We start from the raw sequence: 15,032 nt of genomic DNA, 5'->3' as shown, positions 1-15,032 counted from the left end.
TCCTCTCAAAGTAGAAGAGACGCTCACCACCAGGTATTTGGCTGCTCAAAATGTACTGATTAATTACAGCACCTATAGCCAATCGGTCTCCTTAGTAACCACACTAGCAGGGTCCTAGCAGGAAAAACTGCTTGTTTTCAAAGAGGTCAAACCCTCTCCACAGTTTAAAACACCTTGAATTGGATCACAAGTGGATATTTAAGATAGACACCCAAGTTTCTCCATAACTTTGGGCCTTTGGGTTATTGAGGGAAAGCTGAATTTTAGTAATCAGTTAAAGCTAGGTTTTAGACAAAGAGATAGGCAAATACAATTTCAAGACGAAGAGCCAGTGATTACCCTTGCACGTGTCAGCTTTCCTACCCAGACATTCCAGCCGAGTGCCGTGCCAGGTGGTGTGAGTACAAGAGGGAGATGGACTCAGGTGTCCTGTCCCTCAAGAAGGAGCCTGGGGTACAAGACGTACGCTAATGAAGGGTGGCCAGGACAGCATATATAGTCGTGGCTCAGGCCATTAGAGAATCAGAGAGCACATAATGTGCTCATTGAAAATCAGACTGCAAGGAAAGTTCATATGAGAGACGGCATGATGTTTATCCTATTTTTGAAATGAAAGTTAAGATGCTGAGGATCATATTGCAGGTTCTGAGAGGGCAGACAGGTGGCAGCTGGGCTTTAATATGGGAAAAGATGAGGATTAGGAGGTAGGCTAGTCTGCTAGGGACTGCCGTAGCAAAGTGCTACCGCCTGGGTGGCTTCAACAGCAGACACCTGTTTTTTTCACAGTTGCAGAGGTTGGAAGTCTGAGACCAAGGTGTCGGCAGGGCTGGGTTCTCCTGAGGCCTGGCTCCTTGGCTTGTACATGGCCTCCTTCTCCCTGTGTCCTCACATGGGTCTTCCCTCTGTGTGTGTCTGCGTCCTCATCTCCTCTTCTGATAAGGACACCAGTCAGATTGGATTAGGGCCCATCTCAATGTGCTCCTTTAACCATAGTCACCTCTGGAAAGACCCTATCTCTAAATATAGTCTCATTCTGAGGTATTGGGAGTTAGGACTTCAACATACAAAAATTTTTGTGTGGGTGGGGGGCATAATTCAGCCTACAGCTGCTGGAATATGATACTGAGCCCATCAGATAATGGGGATAAAACCCTAGAAAGGGAACTGAAGTTCACTGTGGGACACTGGGCTGCAGTGGGTTCCTTCCACACTCGGGCTCCCAGACCCAGCATTGGTTTCCCCAGGCACCGAGCTGACAATGTATGTCTTTCTTTGCCACGTCACAGTTTGCCTGCAACATGCACGCAGTTCTCCTGGCTGTGTCTTAAGAGTCCCATAACCACTAGGAGGCGTATTCTGAAATTTGGAATGTGAGGAGCATATATACTTAAGAAATGCCGTGCTCAGAATAAGGAGACAGTCATTTCAGACACTTCAGATCATGGTACCCTGAGAAGTTTTGTAGGATGGTGTAGTGTTTCTCTGGGGTCAATAGCTGAATGCGGGGCACGGGGGTGGTGCCAATATCCTTATGTTCTACGAGTATAACTTTCCACAAATAAATGAGTGCTCCACGTTGTGGAGGCAAAGCCCTCTTCAGTTTGTCCCTCTGTTAGATTAAGCTCCAATTTCACGTGCAAGCTCATTTCCTTTCACAACTCCACCCCTTGGGAGGACTCTGAAGTCTCCTTCCAGCTCAAATCTCCCCCTTGGACTTCTGGTGCCATATTTCCAGTGCCTTCAGGAGGTCCTCACTCAGATGTCGCCTCGATGCCCACAAGGACGTTGTCATATTCCCTTTAACGAACCTCAATCCAAATCTCCACTGTTGGTAATACCGTGTTGCCCCGAAAATAAGACAGGGTCTTATATTAATTTTTGCTCCAAAAAATGCATCAGGGCTTATGTGCAGAGGATGTCATCCTGAAAAATCGTGCTAGGGCTGATTTTCTGGTTAGGTCTTATTTTTGGGGAAACACGATAGCATTCTCACAGCCACTCAGTTCTATAACCTGAGTCATTTTGCTTCTCACCCTTTCCCTGTTCTTTATATTCAGGATGTTACCAAGTGTAATCATTTCATGTTGATTGTCAGTTGTTAGTGCTCCCAGCTCTCCCCCTACCTTTCTCTCCAATCTAGCCTATATACAGCATTTAGCCTAATATTTTTTTAATGGCATTTTCGTTTTGCTTCAATACCTTGCTCCAAAATTCTAATTTAAAGGCAAAGAATGATAGAGTTGGAAAGGACTGGGGGTGAACTACATACCCCATTGGACTTATACTCTAAAGACCAGAGTCCCAGCTTAGCCCTTTCCCTGCCATGTGATTTTGGCCAAATAACTCCTGCTTCCAGAACCTAGCACTCTTATTATTATTATTATTATTATTATTATTATTATTATTATTAATGGTCATAGTAATACCTACCAACCTAATAGTATGAAATTTATTCAGTTAATGTCAACGAAGGGGCTTTGAAAACTCTTAAGGTACCACACAGATACAAAATACAATGATTATCCCTCCAGATCATCTCAAGTACAACCTCCTTTTATAACGAGTTACAAGTTGGCCTTTTTTCTTTCCTGAACTCGCAGAGCACTTTTCTGGACAATTGGTTGTATTCAGATTTGCAGTTTGCATTACATAGTGTGTCCCCTGCTGCTGTCTGCTGGTTTTACACCTTGCCTGTCCAGGAGGATGGTAAACCACCTGAGGGAAGCAAAGTATAATATATTCTATTCTAATCCCAGGCACTCTAATGTCAACCAATCCCATGTGCACTGATTGATCACCAAAGATATGTTGATTTGCACAAGGCACATATTAATAGGTGATTACGTTTCAATGAAACATAATAATAATCCTTGCACTCCAATCCTTGCAGCTCACAGTCTGGCTTGGAAGAACTAAAATGTATAAGGCAGTTTCCATGTTAGCAAAGGATGCATAAGCATTTAAAGGTGATGAATCCCCTCTGGGCAGGGACGGTAGGAACGAATTGTTGGACAGGGAAGATTTGAGCCAGGTCTTGAAGGAGAGGGGAGGTCCGGATAGATGGAGATGGGGGAATGCAGGAAGCAGTGAACCGGCTGGGTGAGCTGGAGCAGAAGCTTCACAGAAGTGAGCAGTAAGAGCAGGGGCTGGCTGTGGGCTGGATGAGACCATAGGAGCTCTGAGTGGTGGCCTGAATGATGTGTACTCTACCTTGGCAATCAGATGACATTGAACGTTTTTGCACAGGGGGTGATAAGGCTCAAGGCAATCTTTTGGGAGCGTTAAGCTAGGGCTGACACTAAATACTTATTGACTAGAGAAAGCAGGAGATTGTGTAGGTGTTCATCTGTCTCTAGGTAGCTTGTTCTGTACGGGCGACTGCAGCCTTAAAATCCTGCCAGAAATAGACATTCAAATAGCCAAGCAACTGCACTGAAAGCTTTCTATTTTTCAGCAAATAGTGTCACAGGAAAATCTCCTAATCTCTTGACATTTCCTGTTTCTACATCAACTTGTATCTCTCCTTTCCCACCATCATCAGAGAGGCCCGATAGCCAGACACAGGCTGAGCTGGTCTGGCAGAGAAGGGCCCCTTTTTCCTCCCTCTCCCCAAATAGTTGCTGACTTAAAGCTCGTAGAATGCCATTTCGTGTAATTGTGTTGTTCACGCAAGATGACTATCTTCCCAAAGCTATTTCGTGGTTCAGGAAGAGGAAAATATGAAACGGATTTTTTTTTTTTTTTTTGAGAAAGAAAATTGTTTTAGTTCCTTACAACATAAAATAATTGATCTCTAAGTCCAACTTTTCCGCATCAATTAGAAGACATTTCCTAAGAACCTCGTGGCCTTCTTCCTCCCGCACACCCTCTCTTCACCCTGGGCCTCTGCCGGCCACACACATACACAGCTGGTACTTCCAGCTCTGTCTACCGTCATTACAATAAAAGAGCTTTTACCAAGCACCCACATGAGCTGGCACTGTTAGGATTACTTACAAAATGGATTTTGTTGAATCACGAGAGCACAGTGCCTAAAAAAACCCAAAAGCCACATGGTCGGTTAAGATAATGGAATTGTTTCTCGGAGGGGAAGGTAGGCGATTAACCTCTTGGGTCATAGATAACAAAACTGAGTGCAGACCTCCTAGAGAGGAACTTTTTCTGAGACACTCGAGTGCTTGCCAGGACTTTGCTCCACCTTTTTTGGTCGCTTTGCCACCAATGTGGAAGAGTTCCCCAGGCCTGGCCCCAGGAGTTCAGGCTTATAGCCTAACGACAGATAAGACTAAATGAGAATGGGACTCCCTTCTGAGGCAGCACATCTGTATTCCAGGCTGCCACACAGCCTCCATGGGGCTGCATCTAGGACCTGAATGTTTTATTGAACCATTAATAGTGAATTTTCTGCTTGAATTCCCTGCTGCTTGGAGACAAAAGGCACCAGAGGCCTCAGAGTCAGGGCTCAGGGTTGGGGTGGAAACATTCTAATTTGCATTCCATAGCTGCTGGTGTGTGGTGTAGTATGAACACACACACAGACCATTCCCTCTCCACTAAACATAAATGGACGTATTCTTGTTCATTCAGTCAACAAACACGGGCTGAGGGCATCTGCGGTGGCAGACATGGTGTTAGGGGCCAGGCATACAGACCAGAAGGAGACAGGCTCGCGTCTGCCGCACATCGCAGCCCTGGAAGCTTGAAAAACGCATTTAGGTTCAACACAAAGTGGCACATGTCCCACATATGAATCGATTCCAAGGGGTTTTAAATTAATGAGCAGGAGATTCAGAGGAGAGAAGTAAAAGAAGGCCAGATGATTACAATCAGGTAAAATGATATGGCACAGACTGGTAGGGAACAAGAAAGAAAGAAATCATTGACATGGAGATTTTTCTTTCATTTCAAAATTTTATTTCATGTTGTTACTGTAATATTTATATAGTGAAGTAGAAAAAAACTTACGGTTAGAGGACCTTCCAGATATGTCCAGAGTCTTTGCAAGCAATATAATATTCTCTCACAAATATTCGGAAATATTTGCTAAATGAACAAATGTTTCATCACACAAACATTTATCCCAATAATTGCCAGGGATAGAAAGACCACTTATAGGACAGAATATGATATTTTTCCCAGAATGAATATCGTGTTTTTTTTCCTGACAATACAAGCAGAGCATGTTCATTTTAACAAGAATATTTAGACTATATAAAAAAAAGCGTAAAAAAGAAAGTAAAACTTCACCTGGTGACCTACATAGATACAATCACTGATTTTTGACAAAGGAATAGAAAAAACACAACGGAGCAAAGATAGTCTTTTCAACAAATGGTGCTGGAACAACTGGACATCCACATGCAAAAAAATGAATCTAGACACAGGCCTTACACCCTTCACAAAAATGAACTCAAAATCCATCTATATCTAAATGTAAAACACAAAACTATAAAACTCCACGAAGATAACTTAGGAAAAAACTTAGATGACCTTGAATATGGAGATGATGTTTTAGATATGATACCAAAGGAACAATCCATGAAGAGACTTGATAAATTGGGCTTCATTAATATTAAAAACTTCTTTTTTGCGAAAGACAGTATCAAGAGAATGCTGAAGACAAGCCATAGATTGGAAGGAAATGTTTGCAAAAGACAAATGTGATAAAGGACTATTATCTGTAATATACAAAGAACTCTTAAAACTCAACAATAAGAAAAGAATCTAATTAAAAAATGGACCAAAGACTAACAGACACCTCACCAAAGAAGACATACAGATGGCAAAAAAATATGTGAAAAGATGTTCCACATCGTATGTCATCAGGGAAACGCACATGAAAACAATGAGATACCACTACCTACCTATTAGAATGGCCAAAATCTGGAACACTGACAGCACCAAAGGATGTGGAGCAACAGAAACTCTTATTCATTGCTGGTCGGAATGCAAAATGGTGTGGCCCCTTCGGAAGACACTTTGGTGGTTACTTAAAAAACTATAAACATACTTTTACTATATGATCTAGGAGTCAGGCTTCTTAGTATTTACTCAAAGAAATTGAAAACTTATGTCCATGCAAAAATCTGCACACAGATGTTTATAGCAGCTTTCTTCATAATTGCCAAAGCCTAAGCAACCAACATGTCCTTCAGTAAGTGAGTGAATAAATAAAACTGTGGTCCACGCAGGTAATGGAATATTATTTAGCACTAAAAGGAAATGAACTATCAAAAGACATGCTGGAAGTTTAAATGCATATAACGAAGTGAAAACAGCCAGTCTGAAAAGGCTGCTTACTGTATGAGTCCAACTACATGACATTCTGGAAAAGGAAAAAACTATGGAGACAGTAAAAAGATCAGTGGTTGCCAGGGGTTGGGGAGGAGGAGGGATGAATATGTGGAGCACAGAGGATTTTGGGGCCAGTGACAATACTCTGTATGATACTCTCATGATGGATGTATGTCATTATACGTTTGTCCAAACCCACAGAATGGACACCACCAAGAATGAACCTTAAAGTAAACTATGGATTTTGGGTGATAATGATGTGTCAGTGCAGGTTCATCGATTATAACAAATGTCCCACTCTGGTGTGGAATGTTGATAATGGGAGAAGCTGTGCATGTGTGGTGCAGGGGCTCTATGGGAAATCTATAACTTCTTCGCAATTTTGCTGTGAACATAAAAACTGCTATTAAAAAAATAAAATCTTTCACAATTATCTCTAATTCCATCTCTCGGGGATAAATCCTATTCATATTTGGTTGTATAGACCACCCAATTTTTCTTTATGCATGTATCTTTAAAACTCTACCACTCTGTTCACAGCAGCATTGTTCACAATAGCTAAAAGGTAGAAACAACCCAAGAGTCCATCAACAACGAATAGATAAACAAAATGTGTGTATACATACAATGGAATATTATTTGACCTTAGAAAGGATGGAAATTCTGACCCGTGCTACAACATGGATGAACCTTGAAGACATCATACTAAGTGAAATAAGTCAGTCACAAAAGGACAAATACCGTAGGATTCCACTTATATGAGGTACGTAGAGAAGTGAAATTCATAGCAACAGAAAGTAGAAGATGGTTGCCAGAGACTGGTGGGAGGGAAGAATGTGGAGTGATTAATGTGTGCAGACTCAGTTGGGGAAGACAAAAAAGTTCTGGAGATGGATGGGGGTGAAGGTTGCACAACAAGGTGAGTGTGCTTCATGCCACTGAACTGGACACTTAAAACGGTCCAATTTATGTTATGTATATTTTACCACAATAAAAAATGTTCAATTAAAATAAAACTCTACCAACACACACACACACACACACACACACACACACACACACACTTTGGTTAAAAGTATGAAAAAACGCACTCAAATTCGTTTCAGCAAAAAAGGAAGACTTTAAATACAGAAACATCTCCTAGAACCCAATGGCAGACATGCTGCTGGTAGCTTTTTAGGGCACTGGAACCAAGAGGAAAGCTTTAGAACCAGGGAGCCTTTCTCTTGGGCTCTCTGTCTGGTCTGTCTTTGGGTTGCATAGTCTCTTTTCTGCATCATTCTGGGCATCTGTTTCTTCCATCTCTCAATCTGGGCTGGTTTTCTCTGCTTTTCCAAGCATATGGAGAAAGTAGCTGCCCTCAGCTTCAGGGTTTACTTGTCCTTTTATAAATTTGTGTTTCTTAAGAAAGAAAAAAAACCACTCAATTTTTAGGTTTGCGTGACCAACATAAAATGGCTTAATATTTCTAAATCCCAACTGCAAAATCCTAGGAAAGAGATGATTTGCTCCCAAGTCTCTCTTGAAAAATTTCAAGCCCATAGAAAAGTCGAAAGAATAGAAAAATAAACCTTCCATCAAATTCATCATTGTTAACATTTTACTATGTTCATGTGCTTTCTCTCTCTCTCCACACGTGCTGTTTTTTTCTGTTTGTTTGTTTTGCTGAACCATTTGAAAGTAAGTAAGCTATCATGACGCTTCTCCCCTGAATTCTTAGGCTTGATCTCCTAAAGATGTTCTTTTTGAAACAAATATACCTTTATCACACCTATGAAAACTAACCACAATTCAACAATATTATCTCATGTCTAGTATACACTCAAAATTTCCCAAGTGTCCCAAATTCTCCTTTGTAATTTTTTAAAAATCAAAGATCCAATTAAGGTTTTTATATTGCATATTTTTAGTCACTTTAAAATCTAGAGTAGTCACTCTGCCTTCTTTCGTGTTTCTTGAAATTGACTGTTTTGAAGCATTCTGGCCAGTTGCTTATAGAATGTCCTTCATTCTAGATTTGTCTCGCGTTTCTTCATGATTAGGTTCAGACTTAATGTATATATATATATGTATATATATAAAATAAAAAGTTATATATATATATATAAAATTTTTTACTATTTATTTATTTATTTATTTATTTTCACTGGGGAACATTGGGGAACAGTGTGTTTCTCCAGGGCCCATCAGCTCCAAGTCGTTGTCCTTCAAACTAGTTGTGGAGGGAGCAGCTCAGCCCCAAGTCCAGTGGCTGAACTGGCAACCTTGTTTTTAAGAGCTCACGCTCTAACCAGCTGAGCCATCGGCCGCCCCTCTGGAAGCTCAGTGGCAGCTTGTTTTCTTCAGTCTAGTTGTGGAGGGCGCAGCTCACTGGACCATGTGGGAATCAAACCGGCAACCCTGTTGTTCAGAGCTCGGGCTCTAACCAACTGAGCCATCTGGCTGCCCCAAACATATTTTTTTTGTAAAACAATTACTTAGGTAATGTCATGTATTTCTTATTTCATCACATCAGGATGCAACTTCGGGTGATAATAAGTTTGATTACTTAGTTAATATAGTAACCACCAATTCTTTCCATGGTAATGATACATCTTGCCTTTTCAATCAATAAGAAATCTATGGGGTGATATTTTTGAGACTGTATGAATATCGTATTTCTCTATAACTTTTGCCCAGTATTTTTCCAGTTTTATTGAAAAATAATTGACATCTGTCACTGTATAAGGAGAACAGCATGATGATTTGATTTATATATATTGTGATATGATTATCACAATAGGTTCAGCTAATATCCATTTTCTCATATAGATACAATAAAAAGAGAAGAAAAAAATGAAATAAAAATTTTCTCCTTGTGATGGGAACTCACTCATAAGATTTACCCTCTTAACAACTTTCCTATATATTATACAGGGGTATTAGTTATAGTCACCATGTTACATTACACCCCTAGTACTTATTTATCTTCTAACTGCAAGTTTGTACCTTTTGACCACCTTCCTCCAATTTCCCCTCCCACAACCCTCTGCTGTGGTAACCACAAGTCTAATCTCTTTTTTCTGAGTTTAGGTTTTAAAAAATATATATAAATTCCACATATGAGTGAGATATTACAGTATTTGTTTCCCTGTCTGACTTATTTCACTTAGTATATGCCTTCAAGTTTCATCCCTGTTGTCTCAAATTATCGAATAGTTTTAAATGATATTTCTCTGAATCAATTGTTATGTTGGAGGTTACAAAGTGATAATTTTCTATCATTTCTTTTTTATTTTTAAATGACATTATAGTAAAGGACCGCTTTCCTCCACTTTCCTTCTTTTCCTCCTCTTTAGGAGCACTATAGAATGTATATCTTAAAAAAAAACTTTAATGTATTGTAAATACTTACTGTGATTATTATAAATTATTATTATTATTGATATTCAAGTTTCCCCAAATTTGCTCAGTGAGAGTCCTCTAAGTTGGTTTCTGTGTCCTGAGCTGACCCATTCGTCTTTGTATACCTTGTATTTTCTGGCACAATATCTTCCAGAATTATTGTACACTGCTTTGCCCTGGATCTGGAATCAACCAAAAGAGAGAACCTGAATGGCATAACAAGAATCTGTTACCCCTTACCCACCATGCCAGTGGGTTTTTTTTTGGGGGGGGTGCTATGGGGTAAGGGCCCTATAGAGCAAACCTTCCTGCTTGTGTTTTTTTTTTTTTTGTGGGTGTGTGTGTGTGTGTGTGTGTGTGTGTGTGTGTGTGTGTGTGTATGTGTATGTAGGCAGGGGAAGAGGGAGGAAGTGCTCTTTGGTGCTGGAAAAATCTGGAAGGTTTAATATTCCAGGATACCAAGACGAGGACCAAGTACCTAGCCAAACCTTACCCATCTTACCTTTTTGGGACATCTCCATCCCATCTTTCCACTTCAAACTTACCCATATGTTCATTTGAATCCTGTTTTACCGGTGTGAAAATGTTTTACCGGTGTGAAAACAGTTTTATTTATTTGGGCCCCTCACCTCCCTAGAGATCCATAATCAGACAAATTCTCATAAATTCAGCTAATATTTTCTGATTTCCCACCATGTATCAGGATAGTTGATTTCACAGACATTATCTCATTTAGACTTCAAAACAACCATACAACATAAATACTATTATTCCCATTTTACAGAGGAGGACAGAAGGGTCAGATTAAGTAACATGTTCTTGGTCACAAGCCAGTAGGTGACAGAGTCCAGACTCAAGCCAGTTCTTCAGACCCCAAGTGTGGCACATTCTCTCCTGCTCCTTATAACCCTGCGTGTGAAAACAGCCTGGTACCCTCATATAGTCAGTCACCAAGTATGGCCTGAGTACCTACTACGTGTTCACCATTGTATCAGGCATGTTTAAGGAGACATTTATTAAGCACTGACTGTGTGAGAGTATTAAATTTGTTAATGTAGCAAGTGATTGGAAGACATGATTCCCATGGTTCAGGACTTCATGCTCTCACGACTCATAGGAAAACAGGTGCAGGTTAGCTTGAAGAATGTGAAAACGTGCAATAAAAAGGTCTAAGGAATAGATTCTGTAACAACCATGATATGTGATGTCAACTTGTTTGAAAAACTTTGCGGAAATATTGAGCCAGGAGTCAAAAGACTTTAATGATAATTAGACACTTTTAAATTGAGTGTTTTAGAGGACACAGCTCTGAAACTGTGTACCAGGTATCTCACATATGGTATATACTCTCATCCTCAAGACACCCTGTTTCAGAGCTCTGTCCTCTAAAAATCCATATTTTGAAGCCCTAACCCCCAATGTGACTGCGTTTGGGGATAGAGCCTTTCAAGAGGTAATTAAGGTTAAATGAGGTCATAAGTGTGGGGCCCTAATCCAATATGACCTGCGTCCCTATATGAAGAGGATGAGACACCTACAGAGGAAAGGCCATGTGAGGACACAGTAAGAAGGTGGCCGTCTGCAAGGCAAAGAGAGAGGCAGCAGGAAAAACCAACCCTGCGGCCACCTGGATCTTGTATTTCCAGCCTCCAGAACTCCGAGAAAAATAACTTCTGTTTTTTAAGTCACCCAGTCTATGGTATTTTGTTATAGTGGCCCTAGCATAATAATACACAGCTGTTCAGGAAGGAAGCAGGACCTCCACTTCTCAAGTAAAGAGAACAAGGCTCAGAAAGGCAAAGAAAGCTGCCCCAAGTTCCTGCAGAAAGGAAGTGGTGATACCAGAATCCAAATCCAGGTCTGTCTCACACCGAACCTATTACTTTATTTCACTGTACCCTCCTTTGATCAATTTCTGACACTGTCACAGCTGACATAAGTGCCACAAAGTCAAGGGTGATGTCTAATTTGCCTACTGTTGTGTCCCTAGGGCCTGCTATCATACCAGTCACAGCACTCAAATGTTTGTTGACTAAATATCTTTGCCCTAAAGAGCTTTATGATTTGGTTTAGGTAAGAAACCAGGTAAATATATAATCCCCATCACACCATTGTTAGGGTGGAGAATTTTGGAAAAGTAATTCTGGGAAGGAAAAGTTCAGGGTGGGCTGAAATAGAAGGGAAGTTTCCAGAAGGTATATGGAACTCCAGCAGGACCTGAACTCTCAGGACACCAGGAAAAATAGTCACCATCAGGTTTAAACGGCTTGTTTATCTTTTATATTTTAAGTTATTCTATGAATACATTACAGAGGTGAAAATAGAGGGATAGTGAAAACTTTATTAAAAATTTTAATAAGAATTCAAACATAGCAAACTTCTTTGTATCAAATGCATTTTGAGGCACTAACATCATCAAAAATGAAAACAATATATCACATGTCCTTTTAGCTAAATGGGATGGTCTAGGTTTTTGGTCACAAAATACTGCTTGAGGAAGGTTTTCCTTTGCCTGATGAACTGGATGAAAATATCGTATTCTCTTTTTGCCCTTAAAAATACGTTGTTCACAAAATGATTTCTAAATTTGAGAAAAATCATTAGGATACTGTCACCTGAGGACGCATTGTCTTAGATTTCACTTACAGGATACATTTTACCATCATTTTTAGAGTCTAGAGTGCTGCTGTCTGTCTCATTTCATCTTCTAGTTTGTCTAATAATTTGAAATGTCTTCCTCCGTTCATTTTCTTTTCTCTGCCTTTCAGGGTAGAAAATGAAAAAATTTGAATTATCATTGGTACTCAGTGAAGGCTAAAAGCAAGCTAAATAAACGGTGTCTACTGCCTTCTATTATATGTTCTTGAAAGAGGATGTATTTTTTTGGCAATAAGAAAACTGAAGAACAGTGATTTCTTCATTATTGCATCCTCTTTCTAGACAATTACATCATTCTTCCATTTTAAAATTATTTTTGTCTTTTTTAGTGTAGTTGAGAACTATTGATGAGTAATGATGAGGAAGATGATTAACAATAATTCCCAGGTAGTAGAAGAATGATGTGTTTCAAGGTAAAGGAAAAATAAGATTGTTAAGATCCCACATTGTATCTTGGACACATTGCCCTTAGATAGAAGGGTCCATATGGTAATTGCAAGATGGAATAAGTTTTATCAAATTAAAAATATGTAAATTGTTTTTAAAAATAGGAAAATAGCTTTTCATTATGATATTTTGAAGATAAGTAGCATTGTAGAATGAGATAAAAAAGTGACTATTTTTAGTAGACAATGAAATGTATTAAAATAACAAAATAAAGTATATATATATATATATTTTTATTAGTTTCAGGTGTATAGAACAATGTAATAGTTAGACATTTACACCCCTCACAAAGTGATAACCCCCTTCCCCCAATCTACTACCCCTCTGACATTGTATATAGCTGTTACAGTTCCATTGACTCTATTCCCTATGCTGTACTCCACTGTAAATTCTCTTTTTATTCTTTGGAATACCTCGAAGAAAGAAGAAAGTAATAAAATAGCAATCCTTATGAATAGTTAGAACTCAAAGAAGAAATGCAAAGGGGGACTTGGGAAAGTAGGTAAGAATGGACTAGCATGCCAGCTGTGTGGGACAGAGTTGGCAAATGGGTACAACAGAGAGAGGCAATGTAGCACTGTGCATATGGGAGTTAGTGAGCAGATCAGATGGATCACAGGTGATATTTTGTTGGGAAGTAGGGGGCATCAGGTTGGAGGTCTGATGATGGCCCCGTTGAGCAATGTGGACTCTATTCTGGAAGGCCCGTCACAGTCACTCGGAAATGTTTTGAGCATTCTGTATGCAAACATTTCCTGGCTGTTTTCTGCTATGATTGTAACACTTCATTCCCAAGGGAAAAAATTTTAGCTTTTAACATGTAATAAAAATCCTACAGAAGAATTTGAACATTCAGTTCAGAGCATTATGCATTTATTTTTAAGTACTTCAATATGTATTACATTCTTTTGCACAAATTAAGAACCCACATGCTGTCTTCAAAGACAATTAAAACCATACACATATTAAGCAATAAACTACTTTGTTAAACCCCATTTCATTGGGAATTTTCACTGACTCCACAGGCCTTGAATGTTTCAGGCACCACACTGGTTTGCCAGTAGGGGATGTAATGAAAAATACTGGACTTCTCAGTCTGGAAAGGTGAAGTTTAAGAGTGAATGTGATTGTAAGTTCTGAAATGGTAAGTGCAGTAGATAAATTGAAATGCCTTTGTCTTTCAAATTCTGGAAGACTCTCATAGGAAAGAAGCTTATGGGACCATTATCCCAAGAGGTGGTAGTGCCTGCAAAAGTAATTTCAAAGAGTAAGATAGATGTGGGGATGACAGTCAGAACAGGTTATTACAGAAAACTGAGTGCTTTGGGTGGCCTTCCCCTAGAGGCTATAGTCTAGGCCGTACATTTCCAGCTGCTTAGGCAGAGTCACACCTAGTGTGGCCCTTCTTACATCCTCAGGAGACAGTCTGCACCAAGTTGAGCATCTGGTTTTCGGAACACTTGCCCATTCACTTTTTTTTTAATGAAATATAATTGATATATAACATTATATTCATTTCAGGTGTACAACATGATGATTCAATATTTACATACACTGCAAAATGATCACCACAATATTGATTTCTTTTTTTAAAAAACAAAACAATCACTTATTGTTGACTGGGCTTAGGAGGTGGTTCTCACTTGTGGTCTGTCATGAGATTGCCATCAGATAGTGACTGGAGCTGCAGTCCTCTCAAGGGCTGTTTGTTAGGACCCTGAATGGAGCTGAGGGCTGGAAATCCTTCATTAGCCTCTCCATTGTCACCTGGGCAATCACATCATGGCAGCTGGGATTGAAGAGCAAGCAGCCCAAGAGAGGAGGAGCACCTGTTATGACCTGGCCTTGGAAGTCACACAGTGTCACTTGTGCCGCATTTGGGTCCCGAAGCACAGCTCAATTCAAGGACAGGAGAATTAGACTCTATCCCTAAGCGCAGCTCAATTCAAGGACAGGGGAATTAGACTCTACCTCTTAACAGGAGGCATGTTGACTTAAAAAAAATTCTGGTTATCATGGCCATATACTCATATTGGTGATCATTATACCTAACATCTCTCCCTTATCAATCAATCCATCAGTCAGTCAGCAAGTATTTATTGTTGGGAATTTTTTCCATATTTGACATCTGAATAGAGATTTATATTTTCAAAGCACCTTCATATCCATTATTTTACTTGATATTCTCAACAACCACGTGTAAAGGGCTGGGTATATTTTATTACAGTCTTTTTCTTTTTTTCCAGATA

The sequence above is a fragment of the Rhinolophus ferrumequinum genome, chromosome 18 (assembly GCF_004115265.2).
Source record: "Rhinolophus ferrumequinum isolate MPI-CBG mRhiFer1 chromosome 18, mRhiFer1_v1.p, whole genome shotgun sequence".
NCBI classification, from domain to species: Eukaryota; Metazoa; Chordata; class Mammalia; order Chiroptera; family Rhinolophidae; genus Rhinolophus; species Rhinolophus ferrumequinum.
This window is presented reverse-complemented; position numbering follows the sequence as displayed.